A 21343-nucleotide genomic window follows, 5' to 3' on the forward strand; every position below is an offset into this window, starting at 1 on the left:
CGGGTGCATCGGCGGGAGGGACGGTGGCCCGCAGGGTCCGAGAGCGGGGAGGGCGGGCTGGCGGCGTGCCGGGAGCTGTGGTGGTGCGCCTGCCGGCTGGCCGTGCGGCTGTGCGGCCGTGTTGTGGCGCAGAGCATGCCGGGAGGTGTAGTCCTTGCGGCGCGCGGCTGCCGGGCGGCCGTGTTGTGGCGCAGAGCGTGCCGGGAGGTGTAGTCCTGGCGCAGTGGCTGCCGGCCCTGTCACGTGGTTCGCCGGGGCGTGGCGGGAGGCGCGGTCTTCCGGCGCTCGGGTGCCGGGCGGCCGTGCCGCGTACGGTAGGCGCGGTGTATTTTTGGGGTTGGATTCGTGTTGATTTCTGGGGGCTTCCAGGTGCGGCCGCTCCCCGAGAAGTGGTGAGTTCCCCGGGAGCTGACAGAAGGGAAGAGGGGAAGGAGGAGGACCTTTTCCCCCTGCCCAGGGCGCAGATGATGGCCGCCTCCCCGGCTCGCCGGAGCTCCCGCTCAGCCTCCCCTGGCCCCCCTTGCCCCGTGCGCCTGCCCCCAGGTCCGGCACCTCCCCTGCAGCGTGCCGCGTAGCCCTTGGCCGCCCCCAGGCGCTGTCGTGAAGGCAGCGAGCCGGCCCTCAAGCGCACTGGATTCCCCCTCGGCGCAGGGGCCCGTAGCAGTAGCGCGGGGAAGGGGCGCTGTGTCCGGAAGCCCCTGCGCAAGGAGGGGCTTTGGTCAGGGTCGATCGACGGTAATGACGGTCGCTGTTTCTTCTTTCCCTCTCCCAGAGACCGTGCTGAGGACGTGGTTGTCTGTCCTTCCCCCGGGGACGCCGTCGACTGCGGCCGTCTCAGGCTTGCGTGGCTTCTCTCTGCCCGGCTTTGCCATCCTCGCGGCGCCGGGGCGAAAAGGGACACACAGAGCCCTTCCCGGCTGTGGACAGGAGCTGCCTCGGCTGAAGCTGGAGACGCCGACGAAAGGTAAAGCAGAAGAAACTGAAGGCGCTCTGGCTGCCAGCTGCCTTCCTGCTGCAGGCAAGAGAGAGCCTGTCCCTGCAGGTGAGGGAGGAAGGATCCCCCTTCATAGTCCGCAGCGGGACAGGCCACCAACGTGCACCGCAGGGTCCGTACGCGTAACCCGGAGTTGGGTACGGGCGTGTAGGGCACGAGCGAGCTAGGCTACGTGCCTAGGAAGCCTCATCTCGTAAGAGCGGTAAGACACCCACGTATCCTCTTTAGGTGGAGGTCGGCCTAGAGTCTGGAGCTGCAGAAGAGGCAGGGAGGAGAGGAGGGGAAAGAAGCATCTGAACGGCTAAATTGTGCCAGCAGCGCTGAGAGCGAGAGTCGCGGTGAGTCCTGGGCCACTGGGGCCCCGTTGCCTCTCTTGTGCGTCCTGGGCCCTCCCTGTCTCTCCCCTGGCCCCCTCTCTTTCCTTACCTGCTGCAAAATTTTTTCGTTTCGTTTTTTTTTTTTTATGCAGCCCCCCCCCCCCCCCCGCACCTTCTTTCTCCATCTCGCTCTGAGTGGCTCCCTGCCTCCCCGTCTTTTCAGTCCTCCCTCTCTCTGTCCTGTAGCCTGTGGCTACTTGTTCTTTCTCCGCCTCTCTCTGCCTGGCTCTGGCTCCGTTTTTATTTTTTTTATTCCTCCTGCTCTGTCCTGTAGCCTGTCAGTATTTTGTCTTTCTCTGGCCCTCTTGGTCTGACTCCCTGTGTTACCGAAAAACGCGGTAAAATCGGAAACGACTCCTCAACGCCAATTTAGTATTAAAGAGCAGGCGTTGTTTATTCACGGCGCCAGACGCACGGGGGATCGCTCCTCCTGGCGTGCGTACCTCACACACCTTTCCCGTACAATTTGTAGATCAAAATTTTAGGTATTCATACATAGTCATTATTGTCCTGTGTACTGATCGGTACAAACTTGCTCGTTCCGTATGTAAATTACTGCGCAGGCTCGGTGGTGGTCCGTGAGTCGGTGGTCGCGATCTCCCCCTGCCAGAATTGCCTTTTGCCTTCTTGGCTCTTAATCTTGGCGGTCTTGGCTAGTTTTCTCAGTCCGCTCCACGAAACCGCGTTTTGTCATCCTTTTCTGACAGAAGCACGTTGTCTGTTGTTCTGCTGACATTAACGATCGCCTAGTGACTAAAATGCAGATCGACGGATACACTGATTCGTACGCTCCGTGTTCCCGTAATGGAACACCGTCTCTGGTTGGCTGATTTCATCGCTTTGGTTACACCTGTTCCTGTTGTTCAGTTTCTTCTTTTTTGGCTTTGTTTGATTCTCTCTGTGATTCCGTTTTTCTCTGCCTCGCTTTTCCCAGCTCCGCGTCCCTCACTTTGAATGCCCGTGATCCTTCACCAGCTCACTCTCCCTTGGTTGCCATCCCCGTTTCTGAATTCCTCCTGCTTTGCCACGTAGCCCGTGACTTTTTTCTTATTCTCTCTCTGTCTGCCTCAACGCTCCCGCCGCGCTTTTTAATTCGTCTGCTCTGTACCCTGCTACTGTTCTTGCCTTTCTGAGTTCTTCTCTGTCCAGCTCCCTTTCCCTATTCATGAATTCCTGTTCTTCCTGCACCCGCCGCTGTTCCCTGTGACCTCCGTCTCTCTCTGTCCAGCTCCCTGTCCCTAGGTTTTAATTCCTGCCTCTGCCCGTTGTAGCCCATCTAGATTTTTCTCTCGGCCTCTCTCTCTGTCCGGCTCCCTCTCTCTGTGTTCTAATTCCACGTTCTCTGTCACGTAGACCCGTGCTATTTGTTTGTCCTCATCTCTCTCTGTCCAGCTCCTTGCTGCTAAGTTTTATTTCTTCCCTCTCTCTCTGTCTTTGTAGCCCATTGCTGTTGTTGTGTTTTTGGTTTTGTTTTTGTTTTTTTTCACTTGTTTCTTCGTTTGTCTCTGTCTGCCTCCCAGTGCCTGATCTTTAATTCCTCCTTCCCTGTTGGGCCGCTGTTCCTTTTTTCCATTCTACGTTGTGTTCTCTTTGGTCTCCTGTTCTTATTCATCGGTTCCCTCCTCGCCGCCCTGTGGCTTGTCCCCATTTTAGTGTTGCCTCTCTCTCCCTCTCTCTGGCTTCTTGCCCCTGTTTTTAAAATTCCTCCCTCTCTTCTCTCTTCCCTGTCGGCCGTGTGATCGTCAGCCTTTCTCCACCTCTTTCTGCCCAGCTCTCTGTGTCTATCCATTAATTCTTCCCTCTCTGCCCTGTAGCCTGTAGCTTTTGTCCTTTCTCCATCTTGCTGTCTCTGGCTTCCCCGTGACCCTGTTTTAGAATTGTTTCTCTCTTCTTTCTGTACGCATTGCGATTCCTTTTGCTCCCCATCTCCCTTTGTTTTGGGTGTTGTTTTGTTGTTGTTTTTCTGGCTCCCTGTCCCTAATTCTTAATTCTCTGCCTTCTCGTGCTCTGTACCACGTAGCCCCGTGGTTTGTTTTGTGGTGTTCCCTCCCCGGCCCCTTCCCTCCGTCGTTGGCTGTCTCGGCTCCCTGTCCCCGTGGCTTCATTCTTCCCTTTCTGCCCTGTTCTTGTCGCTTATCTTGTCTGTCTCCATCGCGCTCGGTCCAGCTTCCTGCCCCTATTCTTCTTTCCTCCCTCGCTGTCGTGCTGCCTGCCCCAGGTTCTTTGTGTGTCTCCAGCCTGCTCCTCTTCCTTCTTTGTTGGTCTGTGTCCTGCTCTTCCCTCTTTCTGCTGCCTCTCTTCCCCTCTCTCTGCTGCTTTTATCTCCAGCTCCGTCAGGCTCCCTGTCCTTCCCTGGCCGTCCTGTTCCCTGCCTCGTGCCTTCTCACTACACGCACACACGTCCCCCCCGCCCCGTCCAGCCGGATGCCGCTCTTCTCTTCTCTCTTCCTACTGTCCTGTGCCTTGCTCCTCACCTTTGGTGGCCTCCCCCTCTGCCCAGCAGCCCGTCGCCCCAGGAGCCAGGCGACGGACGGTCCGTTCCCTGCCAAACCAGGACAAGCGCGTGCCGTGGCTTAGCCCCAGCTGGCAACTCTGCACCAGGGAGCTGCTTGCTCACTCCACCCTCAGTGGGCTGGGGGAGAGAGCTGGAAGGGTAAGAGTGAGAAAAATCATGGGTTGAGATCGAGACTGTTTAATAGGTAAAGCAAAAGCTGTGCGTGGAAGCAAAGCAAGGAATTAATTCACTCCTCCTTTTCGGCGGGCAGGTGTTGAGCCACCTCTGGGAAAGCAGGGCTCTGTCATGTGTAACGGTTACTTAGGGAGAGAAATGCCGTAGCCCCCGCCCCCCAAGGACTCCCCCTTCTTCCCCCAGCTGCGTGTGCTGAGCATGATGTCAAATGGTATGGAATATCCCTTTGGTCAGTTAGCTGGGAAAGCTTTCCCAGCTGTGTCCTCTCCCAGCCTACTTGCTGGTGGGGCACTGAGAGAACCAGAAGAGGCCCTGACTGTGGAAGCAGTGCTCAGCAAGAACCAAAACATCTCTACATTATTAACGGTGTTTTGAGCATAAATCCAAAACGTATCCCTTCCTAGCTACTGTGGAGAAAATGAGCACTATCCCAGCCAACACCAGCTCCGTGCGGCTGCGGCAACGGCGGCCGAGGTGGCCTTGGGGCAGGGGGGGAGCGTTGGGGACCCTGATCCACGAATGGCTCCTGGGACTTGTTACGTGCGCGCCTGCACAAACACCTGCCCTCTCCTTTGCCCTCAGGGCTGCGTTTGCGCTGCCTTTGCGTGGGGCAAGGGGCTGTGATGGAGCCCAGGGGAGGAGGTGGTGCACTGTGGGGGTGAGGGGAGGGGGCCCCCCGTTGCTGCTGCGCCTCAGCTGTGGGCGGGGTCTGGATGGAGGAGCCCCAGGTGCGGGCGGTGGGGCTGACGGTGCCGGCTCCTCCCTGGAAAAGGGGTGGTGCCCGGCTCCGGGGGGCCAGCGTGAGCCGAGGGCGGAGCGGAGCGGAGCTGTGGCCGAGCGTCAGCGGGCTGCGACTGTAGCGAGGGAGGAGGTGAGCGGGGGCTGGGTGGTGGAGCGCTGCGTCCCGGGTGAAGCCCCGAGGAGGGCTGCGGCGGGGCAGCGCCGGGTCGGAGCGGGCGGTGGGGAGAGCGAGGCTGTGCTGAGGGCTCGGTGGGGCTTCCGGGTGCATCGGCGGGAGGGACGGTGGCCCGCAGGGTCCGAGAGCGGGGAGGGCGGGCTGGCGGCGTGCCGGGAGCTGTGGTGGTGCGCCTGCCGGCTGGCCGTGCGGCCGTGCGGCCGTGTTGTGGCGCAGAGCATGCCGGGAGGTGTAGTCCTTGCGGCGCGCGGCTGCCGGGCGGCCGTGTTGTGGCGCAGAGCGTGCCGGGAGGTGTAGTCCTGGCGCAGTGGCTGCCGGCCCTGTCACGTGGTTCGCCGGGGCGTGGCGGGAGGCGCGGTCTTCCGGCGCTCGGGTGCCGGGCGGCCGTGCCGCGTACGGTAGGCGCGGTGTATTTTTGGGGTTGGATTCGTGTTGATTTCTGGGGGCTTCCAGGTGCGGCCGCTCCCCGAGAAGTGGTGAGTTCCCCGGGAGCTGACAGAAGGGAAGAGGGGAAGGAGGAGGACCTTTTCCCCCTGCCCAGGGCGCAGATGATGGCCGCCTCCCCGGCTCGCCGGAGCTCCCGCTCAGCCTCCCCTGGCCCCCCTTGCCCCGTGCGCCTGCCCCCAGGTCCGGCACCTCCCCTGCAGCGTGCCGCGTAGCCCTTGGCCGCCCCCAGGCGCTGTCGTGAAGGCAGCGAGCCGGCCCTCAAGCGCACTGGATTCCCCCTCGGCGCAGGGGCCCGTAGCAGTAGCGCGGGGAAGGGGCGCTGTGTCCGGAAGCCCCTGCGCAAGGAGGGGCTTTGGTCAGGGTCGATCGACGGTAATGACGGTCGCTGTTTCTTCTTTCCCTCTCCCAGAGACCGTGCTGAGGACGTGGTTGTCTGTCCTTCCCCCGGGGACGCCGTCGACTGCGGCCGTCTCAGGCTTGCGTGGCTTCTCTCTGCCCGGCTTTGCCATCCTCGCGGCGCCGGGGCGAAAAGGGACACACAGAGCCCTTCCCGGCTGTGGACAGGAGCTGCCTCGGCTGAAGCTGGAGACGCCGACGAAAGGTAAAGCAGAAGAAACTGAAGGCGCTCTGGCTGCCAGCTGCCTTCCTGCTGCAGGCAAGAGAGAGCCTGTCCCTGCAGGTGAGGGAGGAAGGATCCCCCTTCATAGTCCGCAGCGGGACAGGCCACCAACGTGCACCGCAGGGTCCGTACGCGTAACCCGGAGTTGGGTACGGGCGTGTAGGGCACGAGCGAGCTAGGCTACGTGCCTAGGAAGCCTCATCTCGTAAGAGCGGTAAGACACCCACGTATCCTCTTTAGGTGGAGGTCGGCCTAGAGTCTGGAGCTGCAGAAGAGGCAGGGAGGAGAGGAGGGGAAAGAAGCATCTGAACGGCTAAATTGTGCCAGCAGCGCTGAGAGCGAGAGTCGCGGTGAGTCCTGGGCCACTGGGGCCCCGTTGCCTCTCTTGTGCGTCCTGGGCCCTCCCTGTCTCTCCCCTGGCCCCCTCTCTTTCCTTACCTGCTGCAAAATTTTTTCGTTTCGTTTTTTTTTTTTTATGCAGCCCCCCCCCCCCCCCGCACCTTCTTTCTCCATCTCGCTCTGAGTGGCTCCCTGCCTCCCCGTCTTTTCAGTCCTCCCTCTCTCTGTCCTGTAGCCTGTGGCTACTTGTTCTTTCTCCGCCTCTCTCTGCCTGGCTCTGGCTCCGTTTTTATTTTTTTTATTCCTCCTGCTCTGTCCTGTAGCCTGTCAGTATTTTGTCTTTCTCTGGCCCTCTTGGTCTGACTCCCTGTGTTACCGAAAAACGCGGTAAAATCGGAAACGACTCCTCAACGCCAATTTAGTATTAAAGAGCAGGCGTTGTTTATTCACGGCGCCAGACGCACGGGGGATCGCTCCTCCTGGCGTGCGTACCTCACACACCTTTCCCGTACAATTTGTAGATCAAAATTTTAGGTATTCATACATAGTCATTATTGTCCTGTGTACTGATCGGTACAAACTTGCTCGTTCCGTATGTAAATTACTGCGCAGGCTCGGTGGTGGTCCGTGAGTCGGTGGTCGCGATCTCCCCCTGCCAGAATTGCCTTTTGCCTTCTTGGCTCTTAATCTTGGCGGTCTTGGCTAGTTTTCTCAGTCCGCTCCACGAAACCGCGTTTTGTCATCCTTTTCTGACAGAAGCACGTTGTCTGTTGTTCTGCTGACATTAACGATCGCCTAGTGACTAAAATGCAGATCGACGGATACACTGATTCGTACGCTCCGTGTTCCCGTAATGGAACACCGTCTCTGGTTGGCTGATTTCATCGCTTTGGTTACACCTGTTCCTGTTGTTCAGTTTCTTCTTTTTTGGCTTTGTTTGATTCTCTCTGTGATTCCGTTTTTCTCTGCCTCGCTTTTCCCAGCTCCGCGTCCCTCACTTTGAATGCCCGTGATCCTTCACCAGCTCACTCTCCCTTGGTTGCCATCCCCGTTTCTGAATTCCTCCTGCTTTGCCACGTAGCCCGTGACTTTTTTCTTATTCTCTCTCTGTCTGCCTCAACGCTCCCGCCGCGCTTTTTAATTCGTCTGCTCTGTACCCTGCTACTGTTCTTGCCTTTCTGAGTTCTTCTCTGTCCAGCTCCCTTTCCCTATTCATGAATTCCTGTTCTTCCTGCACCCGCCGCTGTTCCCTGTGACCTCCGTCTCTCTCTGTCCAGCTCCCTGTCCCTAGGTTTTAATTCCTGCCTCTGCCCGTTGTAGCCCATCTAGATTTTTCTCTCGGCCTCTCTCTCTGTCCGGCTCCCTCTCTCTGTGTTCTAATTCCACGTTCTCTGTCACGTAGACCCGTGCTATTTGTTTGTCCTCATCTCTCTCTGTCCAGCTCCTTGCTGCTAAGTTTTATTTCTTCCCTCTCTCTCTGTCTTTGTAGCCCATTGCTGTTGTTGTGTTTTTGGTTTTGTTTTTGTTTTTTTTCACTTGTTTCTTCGTTTGTCTCTGTCTGCCTCCCAGTGCCTGATCTTTAATTCCTCCTTCCCTGTTGGGCCGCTGTTCCTTTTTTCCATTCTACGTTGTGTTCTCTTTGGTCTCCTGTTCTTATTCATCGGTTCCCTCCTCGCCGCCCTGTGGCTTGTCCCCATTTTAGTGTTGCCTCTCTCTCCCTCTCTCTGGCTTCTTGCCCCTGTTTTTAAAATTCCTCCCTCTCTTCTCTCTTCCCTGTCGGCCGTGTGATCGTCAGCCTTTCTCCACCTCTTTCTGCCCAGCTCTCTGTGTCTATCCATTAATTCTTCCCTCTCTGCCCTGTAGCCTGTAGCTTTTGTCCTTTCTCCATCTTGCTGTCTCTGGCTTCCCCGTGACCCTGTTTTAGAATTGTTTCTCTCTTCTTTCTGTACGCATTGCGATTCCTTTTGCTCCCCATCTCCCTTTGTTTTGGGTGTTGTTTTGTTGTTGTTTTTCTGGCTCCCTGTCCCTAATTCTTAATTCTCTGCCTTCTCGTGCTCTGTACCACGTAGCCCCGTGGTTTGTTTTGTGGTGTTCCCTCCCCGGCCCCTTCCCTCCGTCGTTGGCTGTCTCGGCTCCCTGTCCCCGTGGCTTCATTCTTCCCTTTCTGCCCTGTTCTTGTCGCTTATCTTGTCTGTCTCCATCGCGCTCGGTCCAGCTTCCTGCCCCTATTCTTCTTTCCTCCCTCGCTGTCGTGCTGCCTGCCCCAGGTTCTTTGTGTGTCTCCAGCCTGCTCCTCTTCCTTCTTTGTTGGTCTGTGTCCTGCTCTTCCCTCTTTCTGCTGCCTCTCTTCCCCTCTCTCTGCTGCTTTTATCTCCAGCTCCGTCAGGCTCCCTGTCCTTCCCTGGCCGTCCTGTTCCCTGCCTCGTGCCTTCTCACTACACGCACACACGTCCCCCCCGCCCCGTCCAGCCGGATGCCGCTCTTCTCTTCTCTCTTCCTACTGTCCTGTGCCTTGCTCCTCACCTTTGGTGGCCTCCCCCTCTGCCCAGCAGCCCGTCGCCCCAGGAGCCAGGCGACGGACGGTCCGTTCCCTGCCAAACCAGGACAAGCGCGTGCCGTGGCTTAGCCCCAGCTGGCAACTCTGCACCAGGGAGCTGCTTGCTCACTCCACCCTCAGTGGGCTGGGGGAGAGAGCTGGAAGGGTAAGAGTGAGAAAAATCATGGGTTGAGATCAAGACTGTTTAATAGGTAAAGCAAAAGCTGTGCGTGGAAGCAAAGCAAGGAATTAATTCACTCCTCCTTTTCGGCGGGCAGGTGTTGAGCCACCTCTGGGAAAGCAGGGCTCTGTCATGTGTAACGGTTACTTAGGGAGAGAAATGCCGTAGCCCCCGCCCCCCAAGGACTCCCCCTTCTTCCCCCAGCTGCGTGTGCTGAGCATGATGTCAAATGGTATGGAATATCCCTTTGGTCAGTTAGCTGGGAAAGCTTTCCCAGCTGTGTCCTCTCCCAGCCTACTTGCTGGTGGGGCACTGAGAGAACCAGAAGAGGCCCTGACTGTGGAAGCAGTGCTCAGCAAGAACCAAAACATCTCTACATTATTAACGGTGTTTTGAGCATAAATCCAAAACGTATCCCTTCCTAGCTACTGTGGAGAAAATGAGCACTATCCCAGCCAACACCAGCTCCGTGCGGCTGCGGCAACGGCGGCCGAGGTGGCCTTGGGGCAGGGGGGGAGCGTTGGGGACCCTGATCCACGAATGGCTCCTGGGACTTGTTACGTGCGCGCCTGCACAAACACCTGCCCTCTCCTTTGCCCTCAGGGCTGCGTTTGCGCTGCCTTTGCGTGGGGCAAGGGGCTGTGATGGAGCCCAGGGGAGGAGGTGGTGCACTGTGGGGGTGAGGGGAGGGGGCCCCCCGTTGCTGCTGCGCCTCAGCTGTGGGCGGGGTCTGGATGGAGGAGCCCCAGGTGCGGGCGGTGGGGCTGACGGTGCCGGCTCCTCCCTGGAAAAGGGGTGGTGCCGGCTCCGGGGGGCCAGCGTGAGCCGAGGGCGGAGCGGAGCGGAGCTGTGGCCGAGCGTCAGCGGGCTGCGACTGTAGCGAGGGAGGAGGTGAGCGGGGGCTGGGTGGTGGAGCGCTGCGTCCCGGGTGAAGCCCCGAGGAGGGCTGCGGCGGGGCAGCGCCGGGTCGGAGCGGGCGGTGGGGAGAGCGAGGCTGTGCTGAGGGCTCGGTGGGGCTTCCGGGTGGCATCGGCGGGAGGGACGGTGGCCCGCAGGGTCCGAGAGCGGGGAGGGCGGGCTGGCGGCGTGCCGGGAGCTGTGGTGGTGCGCCTGCCGGCTGGCCGTGCGGCCGTGCGGCCGTGTTGTGGCGCAGAGCATGCCGGGAGGTGTAGTCCTTGCGGCGCGCGGCTGCCGGGCGGCCGGGTTGTGGCGCAGAGCGTGCCGGGAGGTGTAGTCCTGGCGCAGTGGCTGCCGGCCCTGTCACGTGGTTCGCCGGGGCGTGGCGGGAGGCGCGGTCTTCCGGCGCTCGGGTGCCGGGCGGCCGTGCCGCGTACGGTAGGCGCGGTGTATTTTTGGGGTTGGATTCGTGTTGATTTCTGGGGGCTTCCAGGTGCGGCCGCTCCCCGAGAAGTGGTGAGTTCCCCGGGAGCTGACAGAAGGGAAGAGGGGAAGGAGGAGGACCTTTTCCCCCTGCCCAGGGCGCAGATGATGGCCGCCTCCCCGGCTCGCCGGAGCTCCCGCTCAGCCTCCCCTGGCCCCCCTTGCCCCGTGCGCCTGCCCCCAGGTCCGGCACCTCCCCTGCAGCGTGCCGCGTAGCCCTTGGCCGCCCCCAGGCGCTGTCGTGAAGGCAGCGAGCCGGCCCTCAAGCGCACTGGATTCCCCCTCGGCGCAGGGGCCCGTAGCAGTAGCGCGGGGAAGGGGCGCTGTGTCCGGAAGCCCCTGCGCAAGGAGGGGCTTTGGTCAGGGTCGATCGACGGTAATGACGGTCGCTGTTTCTTCTTTCCCTCTCCCAGAGACCGTGCTGAGGACGTGGTTGTCTGTCCTTCCCCCGGGGACGCCGTCGACTGCGGCCGTCTCAGGCTTGCGTGGCTTCTCTCTGCCCGGCTTTGCCATCCTCGCGGCGCCGGGGCGAAAAGGGACACACAGAGCCCTTCCCGGCTGTGGACAGGAGCTGCCTCGGCTGAAGCTGGAGACGCCGACGAAAGGTAAAGCAGAAGAAACTGAAGGCGCTCTGGCTGCCAGCTGCCTTCCTGCTGCAGGCAAGAGAGAGCCTGTCCCTGCAGGTGAGGGAGGAAGGATCCCCCTTCATAGTCCGCAGCGGGACAGGCCACCAACGTGCACCGCAGGGTCCGTACGCGTAACCCGGAGTTGGGTACGGGCGTGTAGGGCACGAGCGAGCTAGGCTACGTGCCTAGGAAGCCTCATCTCGTAAGAGCGGTAAGACACCCACGTATCCTCTTTAGGTGGAGGTCGGCCTAGAGTCTGGAGCTGCAGAAGAGGCAGGGAGGAGAGGAGGGGAAAGAAGCATCTGAACGGCTAAATTGTGCCAGCAGCGCTGAGAGCGAGAGTCGCGTGAGTCCTGGGCCACTGGGGCCCCGTTGCCTCTCTTGTGCGTCCTGGGCCCTCCCTGTCTCTCCCTGGCCCCCTCTCTTTCCTTACCTGCTGCAAAATTTTTTCGTTTCGTTTTTTTTTTTTTATGCAGCCCCCCCCCCCCCCCCCCCCGCACCTTCTTTCTCCATCTCGCTCTGAGTGGCTCCCTGCCTCCCCGTCTTTTCAGTCCTCCCTCTCTCTGTCCTGTAGCCTGTGGCTACTTGTTCTTCTCCGCCTCTCTCTGCCTGGCTCTGGCTCCGTTTTTATTTTTTTTATTCCTCCTGCTCTGTCCTGTAGCCTGTCAGTATTTTGTCTTTCTCTGGCCCTCTTGGTCTGACTCCCTGTGTTACCGAAAAACGCGGTAAAATCGGAAACGACTCCTCAACGCCAATTTAGTATTAAAGAGCAGGCGTTGTTTATTCACGGCGCCAGACGCACGGGGGATCGCTCCTCCTGGCGTGCGTACCTCACACACCTTTCCCGTACAATTTGTAGATCAAAATTTAGGTATTCATACATAGTCATTATTGTCCTGTGTACTGATCGGTACAAACTTGCTCGTTCCGTATGTAAATTACTGCGCAGGCTCGGTGGTGGTCCGTGAGTCGGTGGTCGCGATCTCCCCCTGCCAGAATTGCCTTTTGCCTTCTTGGCTCTTAATCTTGGCGGTCTTGGCTAGTTTTCTCAGTCCGCTCCACGAAACCGCGTTTTGTCATCCTTTTCTGACAGAAGCACGTTGTCTGTTGTTCTGCTGACATTAACGATCGCCTAGTGACTAAAATGCAGATCGACGGATACACTGATTCGTACGCTCCGTGTTCCCGTAATGGAACACCGTCTCTGGTTGGCTGATTTCATCGCTTTGGTTACACCTGTTCTGTTGTTCAGTTTCTTCTTTTTTGGCTTTGTTTGATTCTCTCTGTGATTCCGTTTTTCTCTGCCTCGCTTTTCCCAGCTCCGCGTCCCTCACTTTGAATGCCCGTGATCCTTCACCAGCTCACTCTCCCTTGGTTGCCATCCCCGTTTCTGAATTCCTCCTGCTTTGCCACGTAGCCCGTGACTTTTTTCTTATTCTCTCTCTGTCTGCCTCATCAACGCTCCCGCCGCGCTTTTTAATTCGTCTGCTCTGTACCCTGCTACTGTTCTTGCCTTTCTGAGTTCTTCTCTGTCCAGCTCCCTTTCCCTATTCATGAATTCCTGTTCTTCCTGCACCGCCGCTGTTCCCTGTGACCTCCGTCTCTCTCTGTCCAGCTCCCTGTCCCTAGGTTTTAATTCCTGCCTCTGCCCGTTGTAGCCCATCTAGATTTTTCTCTCGGCCTCTCTCTCTGTCCGGCTCCCTCTCTCTGTGTTCTAATTCCACGTTCTCTGTCACGTAGACCCGTGCTATTTGTTTGTCCTCATCTCTCTCTGTCCAGCTCCTTGCTGCTAAGTTTTATTTCTTCCCTCTCTCTCTGTCTTTGTAGCCCATTGCTGTTGTTGTGTTTTTGGTTTTGTTTTTGTTTTTTTTCACTTGTTTCTTCGTTTGTCTCTGTCTGCCTCCCAGTGCCTGATCTTTAATTCCTCCTTCCCTGTTGGGCCGCTGTTCCTTTTTTCCATTCTACGTTGTGTTCTCTTTGGTCTCCTGTTCTTATTCATCGGTTCCCTCCTCGCCGCCCTGTGGCTTGTCCCCATTTTAGTGTTGCCTCTCTCTCCCTCTCTCTGGCTTCTTGCCCCTGTTTTTAAAATTCCTCCCTCTCTTCTCTCTTCCCTGTCGGCCGTGTGATCGTCAGCCTTTCTCCACCTCTTTCTGCCCAGCTCTCTGTGTCTATCCATTAATTCTTCCCTCTCTGCCCTGTAGCCTGTAGCTTTTGTCCTTTCTCCATCTTGCTGTCTCTGGCTTCCCCGTGACCCTGTTTTAGAATTGTTTCTCTCTTCTTTCTGTACGCATTGCGATTCCTTTTGCTCCCCATCTCCCTTTGTTTTGGGTGTTGTTTTGTTGTTGTTTTTCTGGCTCCCTGTCCCCTAATTCTTAATTCTCTGCCTTCTCGTGCTCTGTACCACGTAGCCCCGTGGTTTGTTTTGTGGTGTTCCCTCCCCGGCCCCTTCCCTCCGTCGTTGGCTGTCTCGGCTCCCTGTCCCCGTGGCTTCATTCTTCCCTTTCTGCCCTGTTCTTGTCGCTTATCTTGTCTGTCTCCATCGCGCTCGGTCCAGCTTCCTGCCCCTATTCTTCTTTCCTCCCTCGCTGTCGTGCTGCCTGCCCCAGGTTCTTTGTGTGTCTCCAGCCTGCTCCTCTTCCTTCTTTGTTGGTCTGTGTCCTGCTCTTCCCTCTTTCTGCTGCCTCTCTTCCCCTCTCTCTGCTGCTTTTATCTCCAGCTCCGTCAGGCTCCCTGTCCTTCCCTGGCCGTCCTGTTCCCTGCCTCGTGCCTTCTCACTACACGCACACACGTCCCCCCCGCCCCGTCCAGCCGGATGCCGCTCTTCTCTTCTCTCCTCCTACTGTCCTGTGCTCTCCCTGGGCCCTGCTATCTTCCTCCTTTTCTTGCTTCTCGTCTTCATCTGCCCGCCCTTGGGCTCCTCCTCGTCCTCATCGGCCCACCCTCTTCCCCCTCCCCCTCCTCCTCAGCCCGCCCTTGGGCCTGCTCTTGGGCCCTCTGTCTTCCTCCTCGGGCCCCTCCTCCTCTGCCTGCCCTTGGGCCCCTGCTCGTTTTTCTCTTCCTCCTCCTCCTCTGGCCCTCCCTTTGGTCTGACCTGTGCAGTGTGATAGAGCAGAGCTGAGTAGAGCACACTAAGGCAGCAGGTCCCTGTGCAGGATTAAAGGGAAGATGCAACTGAAGGGTATTTGAGGAGCATTTCAGGTGAGCTGGGTTGCAGTGAGGAGGAGCATGGGGCTGGTGACTTCTTGCAAGGAGAGCGGTGATTTTGTGTCTTACGGTATCTCTAGGGGCTGCAAGTGATGACAACTGTCTATAGTCTGGAAGGGGGCACAGAGCAGCTGAGCAGAACCCCGGGCTACATGTGAGGTGGGGATGATATGGGAAAGGTCCGTGTTGACTGATGTATTGCTGACTGACAGCACGGTTTGTTGTCTGTGGGTTGGGAGTTTGTTGGTTTTTTTTTTTCTGATAATGAAGAGGCACCTGGCAACTGCAGGATTGATCTAGTGGGCTGCTGGTGTTTTTCTTGTTGAGGATGGATTGAGTGTCCCGGCCCTCTAAAAGCAGTGGTGGCCATTTCTGGACTTGCTGTAGAGTAAGGAGGGGAATGCTGTGGGAAATGTCTGTGATGTGATGCTGATAGACAGCACTCTCCAGCCTTTTTTTTGGTTGTGTGTGGGGTTTTTTTTTGGACGATGAAGAGGCACCTGGGAACTGCAGGACAAATCCAGTGGTCTGACTGTGCTCTTCCTTCTTGAGGATGGATTGAGCTTCCTGGCCCTCTGAAAGCTAAGTTGAGGCAGGGGTGCTGGGGAAGGGGTCGGGGAAGGGTGGGGACAAGGTTGGCCACGGCAGGAAGGGGTTTTAAAGGTAGCCCAGGGGCGAGGGCTGTCCAGGAAGCAGTCCCCTTTGGGCAGGTAAGGGAGTGAGTTCCTCTTCAGCATGGTGCTAGTTTGTGCTGGGCAGGGCTGTTCCGGGCTGCGTGTGTTGTGTAGTTTGTGTGGTGTGTGTTCGGCGTCTTAGACCTTTCTCGGGTCATGATGTTCTCTTTACTCTCAGGAGCACAGCACTATCCCTAGGGGCTGGCAAGGTTCTAATTGTGGGGCCGGCGCCCTTCGGGTGCTTCTTTTTTTGCGTTACAGTTTAAAGTGTGGATCGCTCTGTTGTTTGAGGAGTTTCTGGGCAGTTGTTGTCTGCGGCGTCGTTCCCAGATGCGTGAACAGCTCTGCTCTGTCGCTGTCCATTTTCAAGGAGTGTAATTTCTTCCCTGCATCCTTACGTTCTTAGGTCTTGTAGCTAGGCTTCTTGTGCACCCTTCATCTCAGTTTTGAGAGGAACTTCTTGTCACGGGCCCTGACGCTCTTCTAGTCTTTTTGGATCGCGTTAGGGCCTCCTGTGTCACTGTCAGGGTTCCGCAGTTCTTGTTGCTGGATGAGCTCTTCCGTCCAGTTGTCTCTGTGTTTGCCGAGAGCATTCTCTCGTCTTGGAGGCGCACAGTTTGTAGTGTTTCTCATAGCGTTGGTGTGTGCGTTTTGCGAGTTTGGCTCGGAGCCGCCTTGCTGGCTGTGTAGAGTCAGGTAGGTGGCACAGTGATGAGAGCTTAGGGTTCATCTGTTGCTATGCTAAGGCTGTTGGGGGAAAGGTTGTACCGTCATCTCGGATTGAGTGGCCCTCCTCAGCGGGCGAGGACCGTAATCACCGTGACATTTTGTGGGCTCAGAGGCCGTGACCGTGGCTATCTGGGAGAGGCAGCTAGAGTTCAGCTGAGCAGATTACATCTGCAGGGTGTTCAAGCTTGTATGTGCGTAGGGTTTCATGTTTGATGTCATATGTTTGTTTTAATGGCAGGTTATAGTCGGTCTTTAGGAACAGTTAAGGTACTGCTATGCAACCAGGTGACTTGTTCGGTGTTGGTTTTGGAGATGTCGAGGGATGAGTCATGCAGGGCGACGGAGGGGAACTGAGGGGACCAATGTAAGCGGGTGAGGTGGTGCGTGGTGTATATAGAGGGAAGATGTGACCGATGCCTCTATGACTCTGTTGCTCCTTGTGTTTCTTTTGTTTTGGGTTTGAAGTAGCGTAGCAATGAGCAAAGCGTGATCAGGGCACCGGAGGCAAGTCGAGCAAGGCAAGTGGTGATTGGTGGGCTGAAGTAGCAGTTCTTTTCTGAGGTGTTGTGTTGCTGGTGAAGTTAAAAGCAATGCGCGTTGTTCGGGTGTTACGGACAGCGGGCGAGCTGAACACGGCACCTGGAAGTGATGTAGGCCGGGTGGGAGGCTGTCGAGGGAAAGGAGTGCAAGACGGGGATCGGTGCGGGCAGGCTGTGGCATCAGGCAGCATCTCAGGAGGTGCCTTTTCACTTGGCTTTTTGCAGGTGCCGCATGCCTATGAGAGGTCTGAGAAGGTGGGGCAGTAGCCAGCATCTAAGATCAGAGAATGCTGTGGTCCATTGTTGAGCTCTTCAGTTTTGTAGGTAACACGTGGGCCGTCTTTGGAACGGCGTATGAGCATTAGAAGTGAGCTGGGTAGTAATGAGGAAGTCACGGGGCAGTGATTTCTCACGAGCGTAACGGTAGTTTACTGTGTGTTGATACATTTGGTGCCACAAGCGATGACGGAAGCGGGGTGTGATGCTGGAATCTGTGCAGAGCAGGTGAGCCGATGGGCATGTTCGTTTTGATGAGGGGGGTGCTCTGGAAGAGATCTGTGTTGACCTGTGTGATACTTATTGCTGGCTCTGGGTTTTTTCCTTTTTTACATGATGAAGAGGCACCTGGCCACTGCAAGAATATCCTGGTTAGCTGGTGTGTTTCTTGTTGTGAAAGGATTCATAATCTGACCCATCTGAAAGCCCCACAGTGTGACTTTTGTTAGGAAGAGATTTTGAAAAATTGAGATATTTCTTATTCAGTGAGGTTGCATTCTATGAACTTGCCATCAGAGTGCATCTTAGAGACAGTGTCTTTGTCAGTAGAGCTCATCAGCACAAGACTTGCAAAGTATTGCTTTTTTTTTTTAAGATAAAAAAAATCAATGCTCCTTGTGGAGATCCAAGCACAGCACATACTCCAGATGTTGATGGCATTGGTAGTGCTTGGGTTCTCAGTTGTAACAGTCGAGATACCATAAAAATACGGTTCCCCTGTATGCTTCGGTACAGCCAAACGCATTAGCATATCTGCTGGTCCTTCTTGGTAGCCCTATGTATTGCAACACTGGGGATTTGATTTGTGTGGTTTTTTGTTGTGGTATTATTTTTTTCCCCAAAAAAGTAAAACTGTATCAGGGCTCTCTTCACTCACTGATTCTTCTATCATAAATGAAAGTTTAAAAAAAGCTAACATTGTCTGATTTACGACGTGACTTGCGCTGTTTCAGCTGTAACTGCCAAGCAGATGTAGCGTACGATTTATTAAGTGTACTTAAGCAGGTAGGTATTTGTTGTAAATATTTAATGAGGGGCGACTGAATGTTGTGGGGGGTGTTTCCTGCCGGTATTTTGAGGGAGCGCTCTTAAGTATTTTATTTCAGTCTCGCTTTCGATGCGCGTTTCCCTGGCAGTTCAGCAGCATCTCTTGGGCAGGGCAGCTGGGCGGATGTCCCTCCTGACTCCATAACACGCCAAAACCCCCTAGTCACGTTACTACTGTGTATTTTGGAGATAGATAATGGAATGGCGCGCGTGAACGGCTGTGCGAGTTAAATGAATGCAGAAGGAAAATAAAAAGCTTTTATAGCGTAGATATTCATATTGGATGTGCGTAAACACGCGCCCGCCTTCTCAGCACAAAGTGAATTACTGAGACTTATTCTTAATTTTTTACGTTACTCTTTCAAGTTTGACACGCTTCACTTCAGGCTTCATGGAGCCAGGCAGCAAGATGTGCGGCGGCAGGGCGAGGGCTGTAGCTGCTGCGGTGGGTCTGTAAGCGGAGGTTCCGGTTACGGTACAACTTTGCCCCGCAGCCTCACGGGGTTATCTCCCCGCAGCGGTGCCGTAAGGAAGGGGTGAGACATTTTCCAGCACCAGCCAGAGCGTTCAGTGTTACGCGAAGAATCTGTTCAAAATGGTATCGGTTAGTCTTAATACTGTTTTCAAGTGTTCCAATCACTCTAGCTTCTAAAGGATGTGTTGTGTTTTGACATGACCCGTTTACCTAGAATCTTGCTGCGGCTCAATTTCCTTCCTATCCCTTATGTTGACTGAGCTCCTCCATTTTCTTCTGTGCTATTTTATTAACGTGCTGAAATATAGTTTGGGATTTCTGTTTTTCAGATGTCTTCTAAGTGTCTCGTGATGCTCAAGAGATGCCCCCTGGCCTGGGTTTGCCTGCCGGTCATTAAGCGTGGTGAAGGTAAGGGGCCATCCCTCGGCCTGGAGGCTCCTGGCTCTGTCTCCAGCGGGTGCCCCGCAGGTGCGGCCGCGAGGGCTGCCCGGTGGGGAGAGTCGGGGCCCCCAGGGACCGGGGCTGTTTGTCACCCCGGGGAGCCCGTCCCAGAGCGGGAGCATGGCCGAGCAGAGCCCGAGAGAGACGTGACACCGTCCTCTGGCATGCTCCTGCTTTGCCGTGGGGTGGCCGCTAGTCTGCGGACAGGGGCTGGGGGGGCTGCAGCTGTTTGGGGGGCTGCCCCACCTTTTAGATTTTAGCAGAGCTCCCCTTTTTTTGGGGGGTGGGGTGTGTGTACCTTTGTAAATGACACTATTAATGAGCTGCAGGTTGGAGCAGATTCCCTTGTTTAGTGCCCTTCTTGGGGGTGAATCACAGAATCTCAGGTTGGAAGGGACCTCAGGGATCACCTAGTCCAACCTTACTATAATAAAATAGGGGGAGTCCTGGGGGGGTGATGATGTCATGCAGGGCACCCCAGTGTCACTGGGGGAGCTGATAATGCATCAGAGGAGCAGGTCTGTGTGTGTGGGTCATCTAGGGGTTCCCCCCCTCAAAAAGGGGGGTTGCAGCCCAAAAATGCCTGAAAATTCAGGGGGCTATTAAGAAAAATATTTTAAGCCAACGTGGGTGTGAGGCACTGAATTAGAGAAAACCTCTTATTTTATATATATTGAAAAGTATTATTACTTTATAGATGTATAAAGGGATTTTAGGATAGAAAGAATTCTACATTGAGATACAGGATTTTAAAATACAAAAGTAACTCACCTGTCTACATATATTTAAAATAAAAAATAAAGGAGTTTAAAATGAAGAAAAAGGATTTATGAAGGAATTCAAAATAGAAGGAAGTCTGACTAGAGTGAGCATCTACACTTACTGTGTGTTACATAGTCTAAGTAGATGTCTAATCTAAATAGAGATTATATATATAGTGAAATAAATAAGTCTAAATACATGTAATTGTAAGTAGATGTCTAAATAGAGAAGTTGAAAAAGATGAAAGTGTCAGAAAAGTATAAGTAAGCAGATAGCTAGTCTAAATAGGTGTTCTATGTATGTATTGATATGTAAGTCTAAACAGGTATGTGTAAATAGCTATTCTGTGTAAGTGTAAATATAGCCAAGTCTAAACATATCTAAATAGATATGTGTAAAATATATGTATTCCATAAGCATATGGATGTGTAAGTAGACCACATAAGTGTAAATGTCTATGCTATATAAGGTTTTTAAAATGCCAAGAAACCCTATTTATACACAGGATTTATAAATTTGACAACCCCCCTCAACTCCCCCCATCAATTGAAGATACAAATGCACTTTCAAATGTTGCCCCTCTCGCCTTCTCCTTTTCCTATCCCAGTGTGGGCCTGAGTCCCCCAAATGGGGATTTTCCCCTATGGGGCCGCACATGCAGAGTGGGAGCTGCTGCCAGGGCACAAAAGAACCCCAAACCTTTTGAGTCTGGGTCTGCAGTGGTGGGGGGTGGTGGAACCAAAGCAAACAGAAAAAACTAAACAAAAACCCAAACAGTTTTGGGGGAAAGAAAACTGGAAGAGTCAACTCCAGGTGGATTTGTGCAGCTGGAAAGAAAGAAAATGGCTGGGGGGTATGAAAGGGGGAAGGGGCTCTTAAGATGCAAACCCAGAAGTTAACTGTTCTATCTCTGAATGCTTATCCAGCTGAAAGTTAATTGTTGCGGAACGCTTATCTAGCCGCTGTGTAAAATAATTAGCAAGGAGGCCTGGAATCCACTTGCGAAGGACAAATTCCTGAGAAGGATAGAAAATTGTCTAAAGAACCAGGTAAAACAGTAGTTTGGACAAGTGTCAAGAGATAACTGAGTCTGCGCAAAACCAAAAGGTTACTAGCGGTGATGAAGAGGAGCCAGCAGCCTTCATCTTTACTACCCCTGATCACCACCACGAGGAGGCACTGTGCAAGCTCAGTTGGGAAAGATTTATGGAAACTACTTGTTTGGCTAATTTTAATATGACGTGGGGAAAGGTCATGCATATCTATAGGCGTATTGGGAAATTGTATGTATCTGTAATGCTTTACTATATAAATGGAAGACAAACTATCACACAGGTGCGCATGACTTTGGTGGGACTACCCCCCATGCTGAATAAACATACCTACTTCACAATCTTACAGATTGTGGAGTCTGCTTTCTGCACATCAGGTAGGTGGGCTGGGGAGTGACAAAACAAACACACACCACAAAAAAAAACCTACAAAAAACTCCAAATGAAGAAACCCATGGACCAGCCACTCTCATCCACAAAACAAACTGAAAATCACCAATTTTTGTGGTTCAAAAACACACACCCCCCCACTTTATACAATATTTTTGAAGAACAACCCCAAGTTTTATATTATGGGGAAAAAAAAAAGGACCCAAAACACAAATCCCCAAGAAACCCAGCAAAATCAAAAACAACACAACCCAAAGATAACCAAAAAAAAAACCCCAAAGCAATAATTGACCATCCCAACCCTATAAAAAAAAACCACCATGAAAATCCTAATTTGGGGATTACTAGGTGTGAAACACCTGCATTTGGAAGGGCATTTCTGGGGCTTGTCTGGAATGGGTTTCCTGCAGTGGGTCAGTTATCTGGAGCGGATCGTTATCCCAGGTGAGTTGCCCGTTGTGGATTATCCTGGGGGGACCCCCTGGTGTCAGTCATCCCCATGCATGTTCCCCATGGCATGTCTGCCCAGCAGTGTCTGTCTCCTCCCCCACCCTTCCTCTGCATGTGTCTGTGCCCTCCCTTCCACTGAAATGGGCCTCCTGCATGAGGTTTTCTCCTGTGTGGGTTTTTTCTTGGTGACATGCCCTCAC

At 54.7% G+C, this 21343-nt stretch overlaps 2 long non-coding RNA genes across 2 annotated transcripts in view; both read left to right on the forward strand.

Moving 5' to 3' along the window:
* LOC142051181 (uncharacterized) overlaps nt 1-21343 on the forward strand; it is a 67186-nt gene extending 45843 nt beyond the window's left edge. The window contains exons 12-14 of the long non-coding RNA XR_012658344.1: nt 1223-1332; nt 6283-6392; nt 18378-21343. This is a non-coding gene — a long non-coding RNA (uncharacterized LOC142051181). The remainder of the gene's footprint in view (nt 1-1222; nt 1333-6282; nt 6393-18377) is intronic.
* LOC142051182 (uncharacterized) lies at nt 9906-11451 on the forward strand. Its single transcript, XR_012658345.1, has 3 exons — nt 9906-9989; nt 10892-11083; nt 11342-11451. It is a non-coding gene; the product is annotated as an uncharacterized LOC142051182 (long non-coding RNA).

The sequence above is a fragment of the Phalacrocorax aristotelis genome, unplaced genomic scaffold, assembly GCF_949628215.1.
Source record: "Phalacrocorax aristotelis unplaced genomic scaffold, bGulAri2.1 scaffold_163, whole genome shotgun sequence".
Classification (NCBI taxonomy): Eukaryota; Metazoa; Chordata; class Aves; order Suliformes; family Phalacrocoracidae; genus Phalacrocorax; species Phalacrocorax aristotelis.